Below are 14,890 nucleotides of genomic sequence, written 5' to 3' on the forward strand. Positions count from 1 at the left end.
TAACCTTTCCAGCAGCCACAAGGACAGAGGAAACTGGTATGTGGAGACGACTCACTGAGTTCTATAGTGGTGCTAAGGAAAGACCCCAAACATTTCTGTCACTGTCACTGAGTAGACACCATCCTACAGAACTGCTCCCGCTTTTACAAAGCATGCCAAAAAGTCCCACATTTTTTAAACTGACTTCAATAGGGGAACGTTTTATAATCTTACTGTGGAAATTTCCACGTTTCAAGTTTTTTTTCAAATAGTAACAGGTTCATAATAAAGGGGCACTCCAGCAAAAAATCTTTTTCTTTCTAATCAATTGGTTTCAGAAAGTTATAAGGATTAGTAGCTTCCTTCTATTTAAAATATCTACAGTCTTCCAGTACTTATCAGCTGCTGTATGTTATGCAGGAAGTGGTGTATTTTTGACCAGTCTGACACAGTGCTCTCTGCTGCCACCTCTGTCCATGTCGTGAACTGTCCAGAGCAGGAGAGGTTTTCTATGGGTTTTATTTACTTTATTATAATAAAACAAAACAAAAACTATCCAAACATAGCTGGAACTGTATGGACCGAAAGAATAAAACACAAGAGTAAATAATAAAAAATAATAATAATAATAATGAATGTCAGTGAAAGATGCAGCATGGAAGAGTTTGGGGAGAGGAAATGCCTGAAGGACAGGAAAGCAGAAGCTGGAAGATTAGTTAGTATTCTGCTGAGGACAGGGACTTACATAGAGTGAGAATAGCCATTATAGCATAGGCAGCTCCTCTCCTCCCCCATCTCCATCAGTCTCTTATTTACTTTATGTTTATTGTTGATTTTATGTTGTTGTTTTTTTTAACACCTTATCATACGTTCTGCTCCGCAGTCACACTAGTTTTCGGGTGAGGGTGGTTACTGGCTGCTGGTGTCTCCATACACTACATACATCTATAGCACACCCTCAGAAACTGTAACAGCATGGACAGTATAGAGCAGCAGTAAGCAGTCCAAGCTGTGAATTAAGCACTGGATAAGATCTACTAAAAAAAAGGACTGCACACCAGCATTCCGGTCTGTTTAGGTAAAAAACACAAAGCGATGTACCTAGTCGTACATTTGGTGCCATTTATATTAATGGAACGGAGTGGCAAAACCTGCATCCAAACTGGAGACAAGAGTGGTGCTGTCTCTGGAAGAAAGTGGCCATGTTTTTCTAACGCTGGATAAACCCTTTAAGAAGGAGCTGTTGAGGGATAGAAGCATATTTGTCTGATAAGATATATTGCAAAGTTTCTTATATTCACTTCAATGTCGTAATGGTCGATTATCGTTCCATGTAATAAACACAATGATCAGCTGATGACAACGATCATCGGCTGATCGTTGATATAGGTTAGAACTATAATTGTTGGGCACAAGTAATAGCGGTGCACGGTCGACGGCTGACGATTTGTATAGTGCATACATTACCTATCAATGCTGCAGGGCTCCTCCTGCCCTCTGCTTCTCCCCGGGTCCCGCGCTCCACATCCGCTCAGCCAATCACTGGCCGGGACCACCGTAGCCAGTGATTGTCTGAGCGGTCTGTCAGCTGAGACAGGTCGCTCTGAAGCTGCAGCGCACAAGACCCGGGGAGAAGTGGGCCGCAAGAGGAGCCCTGGACCATGATAATGGTAATGTATGCAGTTTAAAGGGGGGTACTCCAGCGTGGAAGATATTTTGGGATCTGGCCAGGGAGGAGGTTGCTGAGAGAAAAGACGTCCACTCACCTCCCCGGATCCTGGTGTCTGACGCGGGCCTCAGACGTGACGTCTCAAGTCCGCTCAGCCAGTCAGTGACAGAGGCGGGATCCGTTTCAAGTCCGCTCAGATCCCAGCTCTGTCACTGACTGGCTGAGCGGACTTGAGCCGTCACGTCTCGAGCCCGCGTCAGACACCAGGAAGCGGCCGGGGACCGGAGCTCCTCAATACGGGACCCGCCGCTGGGTTCGGGGAGGTGAGTGGACGTCTTTTCTCTCAGCCACCTCCTCCCCAGCCAGATCCCAAAATAGCCCCCACGCTGGAGTACCCCTTTAAGAAAGTGCTGCAAGGACATCGGTAACAATGTCCATGCAGCCCTTGTTAAACGATTATTGGGCCATGGAATAGGCCCAGTAAACGAGCGCCGATCCAGCAGATTGGCGCTCATTTACAGATATTATCGGGTCGTCATCCGTCGATGTAATAGGACCCTAAGAATAGAATAAAATTGCTAATTCTTGCGCAAGTTAACAAAACCCTCCCAAAATCCATTGATACCCCCGCTATGCTTGTTTTTGGGTTACTAAACGTATAACCTTACGCTTGTCAACACTTACACTAATCTGCCAGTTTGCTGCCGTTTCATCCAGAACAGTCGTCTATGAGAACAGCTGTTCATGTGACAGCCAGCATACATGGCATCTACAGGGAGAAGTAAACTCACTTCTCCTGAGGGTCCCCCCCCCCCCCCCATCCTGTATACTGAAGCATAACTGCCCTGTATACAGAGTACAGCAGTCTGTACTGGGACTCGGCAGGGTTAAGCCAAAGTCTAATGAGTAACAGCGTTACGGAACATATGGGAACAAGATGAGGAATGTATGACAGCTGCATCCGAGGCAGCGAGAACCAAATGATTCTGTTTATAACAAAAAAAGAAAAAAAAATTAAATAAAAAAATAAAAACGTCTCCTCTGACAAAGTAGAAAAAAAAACAAAAAACATTTAGGTAAAAGAACAGAACAGAACCATGAAGATTCACGTAATTATACCATAGCAATTCCATTTTTGTAGGTTTACAATACAGGAAGGCCAGTTAGTGATCTCTCCCATCCTCCCCATAACACAAGCACGTCCGGCTTGCCAAATGTTCATGTGTTCCCTATGGAGAGGGGTAAGCTGCAGGCAAATAGCTCCAGTGCTGGCTTATCTCTCCAAGAACAACAGGGTTGGGCTGCAGAAATCCAGCAGACACGACCCCTCTCTCTACTGAAATCATCTCTCAGTGTTGACTCCCATACACCTTAGACCAGCGGGTTCCTAACAAGTTTGGTATAAAGTGTATGGGCATCTTATGGCGTTGTTACTCAGCATATTTCAAGGTTCAAAATCATGTTTCAGCATAAAAAATTCAAATCAACAGGCAACAGTAAGTGTAAGAGATTTGTAATTTACTTTTTAAAAATCTCAAGTCTTCCAGTACTTATCAGCTGCTGTATGTCCTGTAGGAAGTGGTGTATTTTCTCCAGTCTGACACAGTGCTCTCTGCTGCCACCTCTGTCCTGGTCAGGAACTGTCCAGTGCAGGAGAAGTTTTCTATGGGGATTTGCTCCTGCTGACATGGCAGCAGAGACCACTGTGTCAGACTGGAGAAAATACACCACTTCCTGCAGGACATATAGCAGTTGATAAGTACTGGAAGACTGGAGATTAAGTAAATTACAAATATTTGGCACTTTATGGCACCAGTTCATTTGAAAACAATACAAATAAAAATAGTTTAACTAGCTACGTATGTCAAAGTGTACACAACAAGGCATATATACTCAGAGTGCACCGATATGATGTACGTCCTCAAAACACGATCGCAAAGAGAACATTTATCTAGTTCGTCTCTCCAGGAAACGTAGCAGAATGGCCGCCAGGGTCTAATTTCCACAGCAAAAAGTTAGATACATACAACCAATCGTCTTCTAATTTTGGTTGAATAAAACATCTGATCTGAATGCAAGTTAAAAAAAGAAAAAAAAAGAAAAAAATAAATAAATATATTTACACACCCACCAGCTGACCACTTTAGGGCCCTTGTGGTTTAGCCGTGTGACTAGACGATCACAGCAGTAATTTATATAGACATTAGGATAGGATACAGTAATGGGGCTTTTTTTTTTTTTGCTTTTTAGAAATACCTTTTTGGAGGGATTTTTTTCATTTTTTTTTTTCCATTTTTTTTTTTCATTTTTTCACCTTTTTTTATGGACATTTTCACGCAAATCAGGTCTTTGCTTGCAGGTATGAAATATTTTACTACAGTTACAGGCAAAGAATGCATCAAATAACTCACATAAAGATAAGTGCACGGGTCTGCCATAGTGCACACTGGTATAATAGCAGACGGCCGCAGATGCACATCAGTAGTGCTGTCCAGAGCTGCAGGTCCACAGCTACGGACATGTGAACCAGGCCTAAGGATGCTCGGCTGAACAGTTTTTACTGCCTGCGAGTGTTACATAGAATAGAACAGCGGCTTTTCTTTCAGAAACAGCGCCACTCTTGTCCTCAGTTTGTGCCCGATACTGCAGCTCAGTTTAATTTAAGTGAATGGATCAGAGTTGTAATACTCCATACAACCTGAAGACAAGTATGGCGCTTTTTTTTTTTTTTTTTTTTTTTAATAGCAGATAACCACTCTAAGGCCACGTTCACACGCTGTATTTTTACAATAGACAACGGCCATTGTTGCAGGTTTTTGAATAGTAGATAACCACTTTAAGGCCACATTAACACACACTGGGGGAGATTTATCCAACATGGTGTAAAGTGAAACTGGCTCAGTTGCCCCTAGCAACCAATCAGATTCCACTTTTCATTTTTCAAAGAGTCTGTGAGGAATGAAAGGTGGACTCTGATTGGTTGCTAGGGGCAACTGAGCCAGTTTCACTTTACACCATGTTGGATAAATCTCCCCCATTAACTGTATTCTAGCCGCATACGCCTTCTCACATCTCACAAACTGTTTTATAGATAAGAACAGATTGGTGCCACATGTATAAAGATTTTAGCCGATGCCATACTGTGTAGTGTTGTATTAACAGTTTGTGTCTTTTTAAATTTCACGTATGTTGCAGATACTGTATAGCAGGGATGGGGAACCTTTGACCCTCCAGCTGTTGCAAAACTACAATTCCCATCATGCCTGGACAGCCAAAGCAAAGCTTTGAATGTTGTCGGCCATGTTGTGTACTGCACCCTCTTCATCGCTAGGCCTCTTGAAATCCTATCCTTATAGGGGGGATAAAGGAGGTCATTCAGCTTTATAAAAATTACATAGATTTGCAAGGGCTCATGTCCCCCTCATTGATCAGCCGCTTGATGGGGCTACTTCAGTGTATACCAGCATCACTGTAGTATTAGTGGCGGTTGTGCAAGGTACTGCAACGCTGCTCCATTCAATTGAATGGGGCAAGAGTGCAGCAAAAATCTTATAGTGCAGCGATGCAGGTAGGAGTGCAGGTAATATAGAAGCCATAGGCTATAGCCATGTTTTCCTGGCAGGCCTAGTCAAAAGTTCGCTCATCACTAATCATAATCCCTTTAAAGTGAATGTACCATCAGGCCCAGGCTGAAGCACTGGAGGCTGGCCGACCCACCCCCAGTGGGAGTAAACCCTAGCCCCTCTATGATATGGCTCCATTGATTCTAATGGAGCCGCATCATAGAGGGGTGGGGGGTTCCTCCCACTGGCGGTGCTTCGGCCTGCCTCCAGTGCTTCAGCCTGGGCCTGATGTACATTAATTTTCAAGACATATTCTAGTATTGCAAAATGTTTTTATAGGTCCCACAGGCTGGTGTAAAGATAAAATAATAACATGATACTCATCTCCGCTGACCCCACACAGCCCCAGTTATAGCGGCATCTGGTTCCCGAGATGGCACACCACTGCGTCCAGTGACTGGTAGAATGGTAAGTCACAGAAGCAAGAGGAAGCAATAACCAACAGACCAGAAGGCAATGAAACAAGCAGTGGCGTAGCTACCATGGAGGCAGACCATGCAACTGCTACAGGACCCATGCGGCAGGGGGCCCAGATCCCACCAGCGAAACGTGGTCTACCTCTCCGGTAGCTACAGCTCACAGCACCCGCTTGAAGGGCTCCCTGCCCTGCCAACCTCAAGAGGTCCCCCAATGCACACACTCACAGCGCAGTCCCTCTGTGTTTCATTCTACCAGCTCCCTGACGTCACTCATGCACCATGGATCTGGGGGAATGGATCTCCGCCGGATTGTGCCGTGTCAGGTGAGTATGGGGGGGAGGGGGCTGTGCATGATTCACGGGGTCCCATGGATCAAATCAAAAAAACATTTAAAAAAAAATATTGAAATATTAGAATACCACTTAATATAAAGTGGAACAAGTGGATCAGATTACAACGGCAACCGCACAACGAATGATGGGGGGTTAGGGTCCATTTACACAGAGAGATTATCTAACAAATTATCTGCAAAAGATTTGAAGCCTAAGCCAGGAACAGACTAGAAACAGAGGTCATCAGGTCATAAAGGAAAGATAATCTGACAACTTTTATGTTTATAGCCATCAGAGTTCCCCTTTAGGTCACATGAGTCTTTAGTATTGTAATTCTTTAGGCCACAAGAGTCAACTTAGCCCTCCAGCTATCGCAGAACTACAATTCCCATCTTCCCAGCTTTGGCTGTCCAGGCATGACGGAAATTGTAGTTTTGCAATAGCTGGAGAGCCGTGAGGTTCGTGCTCGCTGTTTCAGATAGATAGCAACCATCCCGATATGTTGGTAACACCACTGTGTATATACACATCAGGCTGTTATTACTGGCGGTGATGCAAGACAGAGGTCTCCTTTCAACGTGGGGCCTGGGTCTACAGAGGCTGGAACCTTCACCGCTGGATAATCACAATGTAGAAGGTAACAACAACACAGTAACTATTACTGTAACATAGACACAAAAATAATGATGATAGAATAGAACACACACATAATATTTGGATCATTGTCTGTGTTTATGTTACATTCTATTCTCTTATGATTGTTACATCCCATTTTATTTGGTTACATTCTATTTTGAATATTTTTGTCTTCATGTTACATTTTATTTGCATTATTTTTGTGTTTATGTTACATAATATTTGGATAATTGTATGTCTGTGTTTGTGTTACATTCTGTTATGATTATTTATTACATCCTTTTTTTATTTTGCTATTTTCTCACATTTTGATTATTTTGGTCCCCACCTTACATTTTATTTGCATTATTTTTGCGTTTGTCTTATATAATATTCGGATAGTTGTTTGCGCGTAACACAAACACAAAAATAGTCCCAATAAAATGTAACATGAAGACAAAAAAAAATATATAAAAATCATAATAGAATGTCAGAAAATAAACCAAAAACACAACTGTAATAAATGATCATTCTAGAATTTAAGATAAACATTATAGAATGTAACAGTCACAAACATTGATGATAGACTGTAAAAAACACACAATTATTCAGAAAGTGTGTAACATAGTATGACCCAAAAATAATCTTAATATAAGACCATCAAAAATCATAATAGAATGTAAAAAAGATAAATAAAACTGAATAATCATAATAAAATCTAAGATAAACATAACAGAAAAAGATAAACATAATAGAAAAAAAAAACATAAGAACATAATAGAAATAGAAAAAGAAACATAATAGAAAAAAAAAACATAAGAACATAATAGAAATAGAAAAAGATAAACATAATAGAATGGAACAATGAGATAAATATTGATAATAGACTATAACAATTACATAAATAATCCTAATAGAATGGAACAATGAGATAAATATTGATAATAGAATATAACAATTACATAAATAATCCTAATAGAATGGAACAATGAGATAAATATTGATAGTAGAATGGAACAATCCCAGGACAATGCAGCCCATGGCCTAGTGTGGGGAGACACAGAGCTGCCTCCTGATACCCACGCACATTCACCACAGCCGCTACCCCATGGCCCAATCTCTGTATATATGTATACAGTATATATGTATGTCAGCCTATGGAGCCTGGCACACAGCGCACACACTGATCCTGCCCAAAGCTTCTTAACCCCAATCCATAGGAGACCAGCAATTCCCCCAATGCAAGGAGATCAGTGCAACTTACATGGCTGCTCCGGGATCAGCTGCAGGAAGGGCAGGGTCGTGGAATCCCACTCTGGAAGTCACATCACCGTCCTTCCCCCCCACAGCCTGCCGTTCTCCCCCACTGTCCTCAGTAATCTGCCCTGTGTCCTCCTCTCCTGTCAGGCATTGCTCATAGCCTAGATGTGATCCAGAGAAGGAGGATAACACTCAGCAGCAGCAGCAGCTCCACCACTATGTGCAGGGAGGGAGAAGAGGAGGAGAAGAAGGGTGGGGGAGGGGCGCAGTGTGGAGTCACTGCCTTCCTGTGATTTCTTCTTCCCTCTCCTGCTATCTCTATCACTGGGGACTGAGAGGGACATGAGTGTCCCCTGCAGCAGGGACTGACACACAGGGGAGGGAGCAGGGACATGTGGCTGCTGACATCACTTATTGTCATCACCTCCTTCTCTATAAAGGGAATCACCTATTGGTTTTGTATGTTAAACATATATATATATTTTAATCTTTTATCTATGTCATAAAATAATCTTAAAAATTAGGAATTTTTAGTCTGGTCACTAGGTCTCTTCCTCCCAGTCTCCTTCTTATCATCACAGTCAGGATTACAATAAATAGATAAGACGAAATCAGACCATTCACAATCTGCAGAGACGTAAAAGCTAATGGGCTAAAATCTGGGGGCTTCATTTATAGTGAAAAAGACAAGTTTGGTCAGCTCTCTTAGAACACCGTTCACACTAGGCAGGTGAGCTGTTGCATTTTTGTATGTTTTTGTGTGTTTGCTTCATTTATAGCACTGGGCGCTAGAGAAGAGCATGCTCCAGTTTGATCCTTCTGCATTTGAGTACCGGTGGCTGAAGAAGTTGGAGGCAGACCGATGGCTGTATCCATGTTTTCCAGGTAGCCTTAGCAATTTCTTGAGCCACCGGTAATCAAATGCCAGAATGCTCACTTAAAGGGGTTATCCAGCGCTACAAAAACATGGCCACTTGCTTGCAGAGACAGCACCGCTCTTGTCTCCAGATCAGGTGTGGTTTGCAATTAGGCTCCATTCACTTCAATGGAACTGATTTACAAAACCTGCGCCCAAGCTGGAGACAAAAGTGGTGCTGTCTCTGGAAGAAAGCGGCCATGTTTTTGCAGCGCCGGATAACCCCTTTAATTTGTGTTCATCTCTATTGGCCTGCTCATACGGGGAAGAGAGACTTTATGGGCCTCCTCAGGCTCCGGGACAAGGTGCACCCTCTGCACTCCCTATAGCTATGTCCATGGTCAGAGGTCATCCTCTTCACCTTCCTGTACACTGACACCTGCATAGGTCATAGTGCACACCTAGAAAACTCTACCCAATGCTGGCTTCACACAAGCATATGAGTGTTTTCCTCTTGCTTTTCCAGATCTTATCTTGACTTCAACAGTTTCCTTTCTACATGACATTTGGTGCAGATGAAATCCCGGGCAGGAAGCTTTTACATGTCTTTTTATAGCTTTTTCCTGCTTTGTGTGACTACAAACAATATATGTGCACGTGTGTGTATGTAGACAATGCAAGGAGCGCATGCCGACCCACCGCTCGGGGGGAGTCACAGTCAGTTCCAGAGTTCGGACCCTCAAAAGCTATCCCCTATCCATAAGTTTTAGAGACTGGAAAACCCCCTGTAAATCTCCAAATTGGAATGTCCAAGTGACTGCAGGGGGTCCCAGCCCTCAGGACCCCCTCTAGGGGACGTTACAATGCAATTTCCTGTGCAAAAACCACTTGTACCTTCGGATAGCTGCTTTTAATCAAAGATCTGTCCTGGAGTCCGTTTGGCAGGTGATGCAGCTATTGTCCTAAAAAACTACTTTTAAACTTGCAGCCCCGTGCCCAACGGCCATGGCCTAGATTGTGTATGTATTAGACTGGCACAACCTCTCTGTCCCTCTTCCCCACCCTCCTCATCATTAGGAATGCTCCAGGCAGATTGTCTCCTATTCATCAGCTGTGTGAATACTGAACATTGGCTGGATCGTTAAGGCACCTGTGCAATGTTCAGACAGGAGAAAATGTTCCAGTGGCATTCCTAATGATGAAGAGGGTGGGGAGGAGGGACGGAGGGGTGGTGCAAAGTTAGGGCACAGATTTTCTAAGCCCTGGCCGTAGGGCACAGGGCTGCAAGTGAAAAAGTTGTTTTTTAGGACAATAACTGCATCACCTGCCGAACGGACCCCAGGACAGATCTTGGATTAAAAGCAGCTATCCGAAGGTACAAGTGGTTTGGGGTGGGGGGGGGTCAGATTGTGGGTACAGAGTCGCTTTAACTGCTGGAATATGACAAATTTTCCTGGTAGTTGCAGGAAAGATGTTAAAGGGATATTCCACTCCTAACTTTTCATATGTTGCTGCCCATGGTGAGACTAATGGTGCGTTTACACAGACAGATTTATCTGACAGATCTTTGAAGCCAAAGCCAGGAACAGACTATAAACAGGCATCCGGTCATAAAGGAAAGACTGGGATCTATCCTCTTTTCAAATCCATTACTGACTTTGGCTTCCAAAATCTGTCAGATAAATCTCTCTGTGTAAACGCACCCTAACAATTCCTTCCATACTTATTATTATCTATTCAGTCTCCTTCTCCAAGTTCTGAGCTGCTGCTTTCTGAAGCTTTGCTGAAGACACAAAAATCTCTGTGTGAGCTTTTCTCTCCGTCTCCCCCTCCTCCCCCCCTCCCTTCCGAGATGGCTGATGTAAAAAAGTCCCTATCTGCAGCTTTGTAGCTTCTTTGTAATACCAGTAGGATTAATCACAGTGAGTTCATCAGCAAGGTGACCTCAGATGAACCCTCCCAGCATTGCAAAGAATCTACAAAGTTGCAGATACAGCCTGCCAGGGACTTGTTTACATCAACCGTCTCGGAAGGGAGGGGGGAGGAGGAGATGGAGACAGATTTTTGTGTCTTCAGCAGTAAGCAGCAGCTCAGAACTGGGGGAAGGAGACTGAATAGATGATAACAAGTATGGAAGGAATTGTTAGTAACACCATGGGCAGCAACATATTAAAAGTTATGTTTAAGTGGAATACCCCTTTAAAGCTTTATTGTCATGCAGACATGTCAAAAGCTCTGATTAGTTGGGGTCTTAACACTGCGACCAGGACCAGAAAAAGGTGTAAGCACTCACCAGGGATGTGATTGCTGGGGATTTTAAGGACTGGGCATGTGGCAGCTGAAAGCTTACCATGTAGGTAGCCAGGAAAAGCACACCATCTGTGCCTCATCCCCAATTCAGGTGCCATCATCATCATCATCGTGTCTGCACTTCCAGTCTAGAGAGCGGACCGGACCGCAAGAGAGCAATGGGCAAAGAAGTGTAAAGTAATTGCCGCGGGGGTAACTACCTCCAGGGAGGAAGGGGCACTTACTGGTCTCTGTATACTGGAATTGGTCATTACCAGTATGATGGTAACATGTATTAAGTAGTATATCTGTCCCATGTATACTGGTAGTATTAAGTAGCTGTAGGACTATTACTTACAGTACAAAAACACTGGGGGGGGGGGGGGGGGATTTATTAAACTGGTGTAAAGTGAAACTGGCTCAGTTGCCCCTAGCAACCAATCAGATTCCACCTTTCATTCCTCACAGACTCTTTGGAAAATGAAAGGTGGAATCTGATTGGTTGCTAGGGGCAACTGAGCCAGTTTCACTTTACAGCATGTTTGATAAATCTAACCCTGGGTCTTTAAGGGGTTAATCCACTGGTTTTAGTGTCATTTGGCAACCGTGTATTATCAAAAAATCATTAAACATCTGTTGTTTCCCAAACCGTTTACTTTCCCATAAAAGATGAATTGTTCTGGGTGTGAAATGAACATATGGTTTCTGCGGGATCACAACAACAATCCTGATGGCAATGACGTGTGTGTGTGTGAAGGCGAGAGGAATGGCGGAGCGATCCCTGGCTGACTGGTGGACACGTAACGTCACTGTTATCATCCTGGAAAAAAGGGAAGAGGAAAAGGGAAAAGAAAAGGGAAAGGGAGGATATCCTGGGGGCAGTTATCTACGTTTCACATAACTTGCAAATTCACCGAAACCCAAACTGTTCCAATATATCATAGAAGCAAAAATATAACAGAAAGTTATATACATTTGTAATTTACCTCTATTTTAAAATCTCAGGTCTTCCAGTACTTATCAGCTGCTGTACGTCCTGCAGGAAGTGGGGTATTCTTTTTCGGTCTGACACAGTGCTCTCTGTTGCCACCTCTATCCACGCAGGAGAGGTTTTCTATGGGGATTTGCTACAGCTCTGGACAGTTCCTGACATGGACAGAGGAGGCAGCAGAGAGCACTGTGTCAGGCTGAAAAGAAAAGAACATTTCCTGCAGGGTATACAGCATGTAAGTATGTGATGACTTGAGATTACAATCTACAAATCTATATAACTTTCTGAAACAAGTTGGTTTGTAAGAAAAAAAAATTCACTGGAGTTGCCCTTTAAAGTGTCACTGTCGTTTTATTTTTTATTTTTGCAGAAATCAATAGTACAGGCAATTTTAAAGGCCCTGTTCCATGGAACGATTATCGGCCGTTATGGCCGATAATGGTCCCGTGGAATAGAAGGCAACATGAACGATGTCGGCTGATCGGTGCAGTCGTGGGAGATTAGTCGGCAGCAGAGAGCAGAGAACAATGGATTACACAGTGGGACCCATGTGAAAGCCGGTATTCAGAGGTCAGAGAGGTCAGTGCTGACCTCAGAGGAAATAGCTGGTGATGTAGCTGTAAATTAACTCCTTCTTGTCCTGTTTTGGTTCCTCATCTCCCTCCACCCCTCCCCTCTCCCTAGAAAATATTAAAGACAGGGGGGGAGAGCTTCAAACAGCTTTTTCATGATAAAAAATGCATTTTTCGGCTAATAAACCCAATTACAACGTTTCTTAAAATCGCCTGTACTATTGATTTCTGCAAAAAAAAAAATGTAAACGACAGTGACACTTTAGGATTCTCCTTCACTGCAACCCCATAGCGTTATTTCTCTTTCACCAGCTGCCGCAATGCAGTCAGGCCAGTAACGTTCTCCTGGCATCACCAAACCCAGTCTCATCCATCAGACAGAGAAGTGTGATCCATCACTACACAGAACACATCTCCTCTGCTCCAGAGTCCAGTAGTGGCGGCCTTACACCTCTCCATCTGACACTTGGTATGTTGCTTGGTGATGTAAGGCTTGCATGCAGCTGCTCAGCTATACCATAAAGCTTCCTTAAGGCACAGTCTTTGTGATGATGAGGTCTGGTCTCTGCAGTTACTGAGTCAGCAGAGCGTTGGCGACTTTCCTGCTCCTCAGCACCCAGTAACCTTATGCGGTCTCCACTTCATTGTGGTGACTAAAAGCTTCCACTTCTCGATAATACTTCTCACAGCTGATGGGGGAGGATCTAAGAGGGGAGAGATCAGGAACGGAGTTGTTGCAGTGGTGGCTCCTATTACAGTACCAGGCTGAGATCAGGGAGCGACCCATAGAACGACCCATTCTCACTAATGTTTGTAAAGGGGATAGAGCTAAATTAAATTTCTGTGGGAAATGGGACTGAATGAAACATTAGAACTCAATACTTTTGTCCATATAAACATGCTGTACTCCTGTCTGTGATGATAAGGAGGAGACTGCTGGCATGTGATCTGTACAGAACAGGAAGTGTTTGCATACTATACAGGCCTGCATCGTCTTGGAGGCTAGTGATTGGCTGCAGCAGTCACGTGACTGTACGGCACATTATTGCTGGAGGAAAAGTAAGGAAAGACTTTTACTGACTGTGTCGGACACCCCCTTTAAATATACTATAGGTATCCCATTTGTTGTGATATATAAAGAGGCGGTTTATAGCCTGACAGCTGAGTATTTGCGAGCGTCCGGCAGCTGGTAGACACGCCTAAAGATTTCACTGACAACTATTTTAGGACATATTTGTCCTCAAAGTCTTAAAGTCCTATGTACACGGAGTCCCCACGGTTCTGTGCCCTATGGAGCCTTTGTATGGCAACATACTACAGAGGTTCTTAGGCCATGTTCACCCAGCATCTAAACAGTTCTGTCTGCTGTCATTGGTGGCGTAATGACCCGCAGCTCCGATCATTCTGTATTTCAATAACAGTGGCTGAAGAAGTTGGATGTCACCCTAGGGAGTCCTGGAAAACATGGATATGGCCTATGGCCTATGGTTTTATCTATGTTATCCTGGACTCCTTAGTTTCTTAATGCCAATTTCCTATCCTGGATGCATCCAACTTCTTCAGCCACCGGTCATCAAATGCCAAGGGATCGGGCTCAAGCATGCGGGAGTCACGCTCATCTCTACTAGTTATAATAGGTCCTTAGAGGAATTCTAGACTCTGGTCTCGCTACATCCTGAACTTTTATATTACCGCCTTACAGCATTAAAACTTATCAAAGTCACATCAAAAGGTCCCGACAAGAACCACAGATCTCAAGGAAAGAGAAAATGCAAGTCACATAAGTGGCTTTTCAGCTGTTTTCGGCTTCCTGACCACCTAAAGTGGCCACAAACAGGTCACAGAAGAAGCCTTATTTATGTGATGAGAGTACCCCTTTAAGGCCCAGAATGGGAGTTTAAGGGTTATTTTTAGAGGGGTTGCTTACTAGAAGAAAATAGACTAGATTCTACAAGGATGTGGGAAGTAAATAAATATTCCCTTAAATAACATGACATGTGATATATATATATATATATATATATATATATATATATATGTTAATTAAAACTATCAGATAAGAAATACATTTTTATTCCGGGGGTAAGAGCCCCATCCCCCCAGTGAGTCGCGCTCTGTCGTATATTTGTATCTGATGGGAAGTTCCTCTCTCTAACTTTGCTGACCTGCGGTCACGAAAAGGAAATCTCTAAACGCCATTTTCCTATTGTTTAGCACATTATCTAGAATGGCATCATCATGATTCTCAGTATACAGGGAGTCAGGATACTTATTTCATGTCAGAC

The 14,890-nt window shown here is 43.4% G+C and overlaps 1 protein-coding gene across 1 annotated transcript in view; it reads right to left on the reverse strand.

Annotated features, from left to right (window-relative positions):
- The window catches only part of RIPOR1 (RHO family interacting cell polarization regulator 1), a 66,119-nt gene extending 58,011 nt beyond the window's left edge, over positions 1–8,108 (reverse strand). The window contains exon 1 of the mRNA XM_069965220.1: positions 7,902–8,108. The gene's annotated coding sequence lies outside the window, so the exon portion shown is untranslated. The remainder of the gene's footprint in view (positions 1–7,901) is intronic.
- Between the last annotated feature and the right edge of the window lie 6,782 nt (positions 8,109–14,890).

This window comes from Dendropsophus ebraccatus, chromosome 4 (genome assembly GCF_027789765.1).
Source record: "Dendropsophus ebraccatus isolate aDenEbr1 chromosome 4, aDenEbr1.pat, whole genome shotgun sequence".
NCBI lineage: Eukaryota > Metazoa > Chordata > Amphibia > Anura > Hylidae > Dendropsophus > Dendropsophus ebraccatus.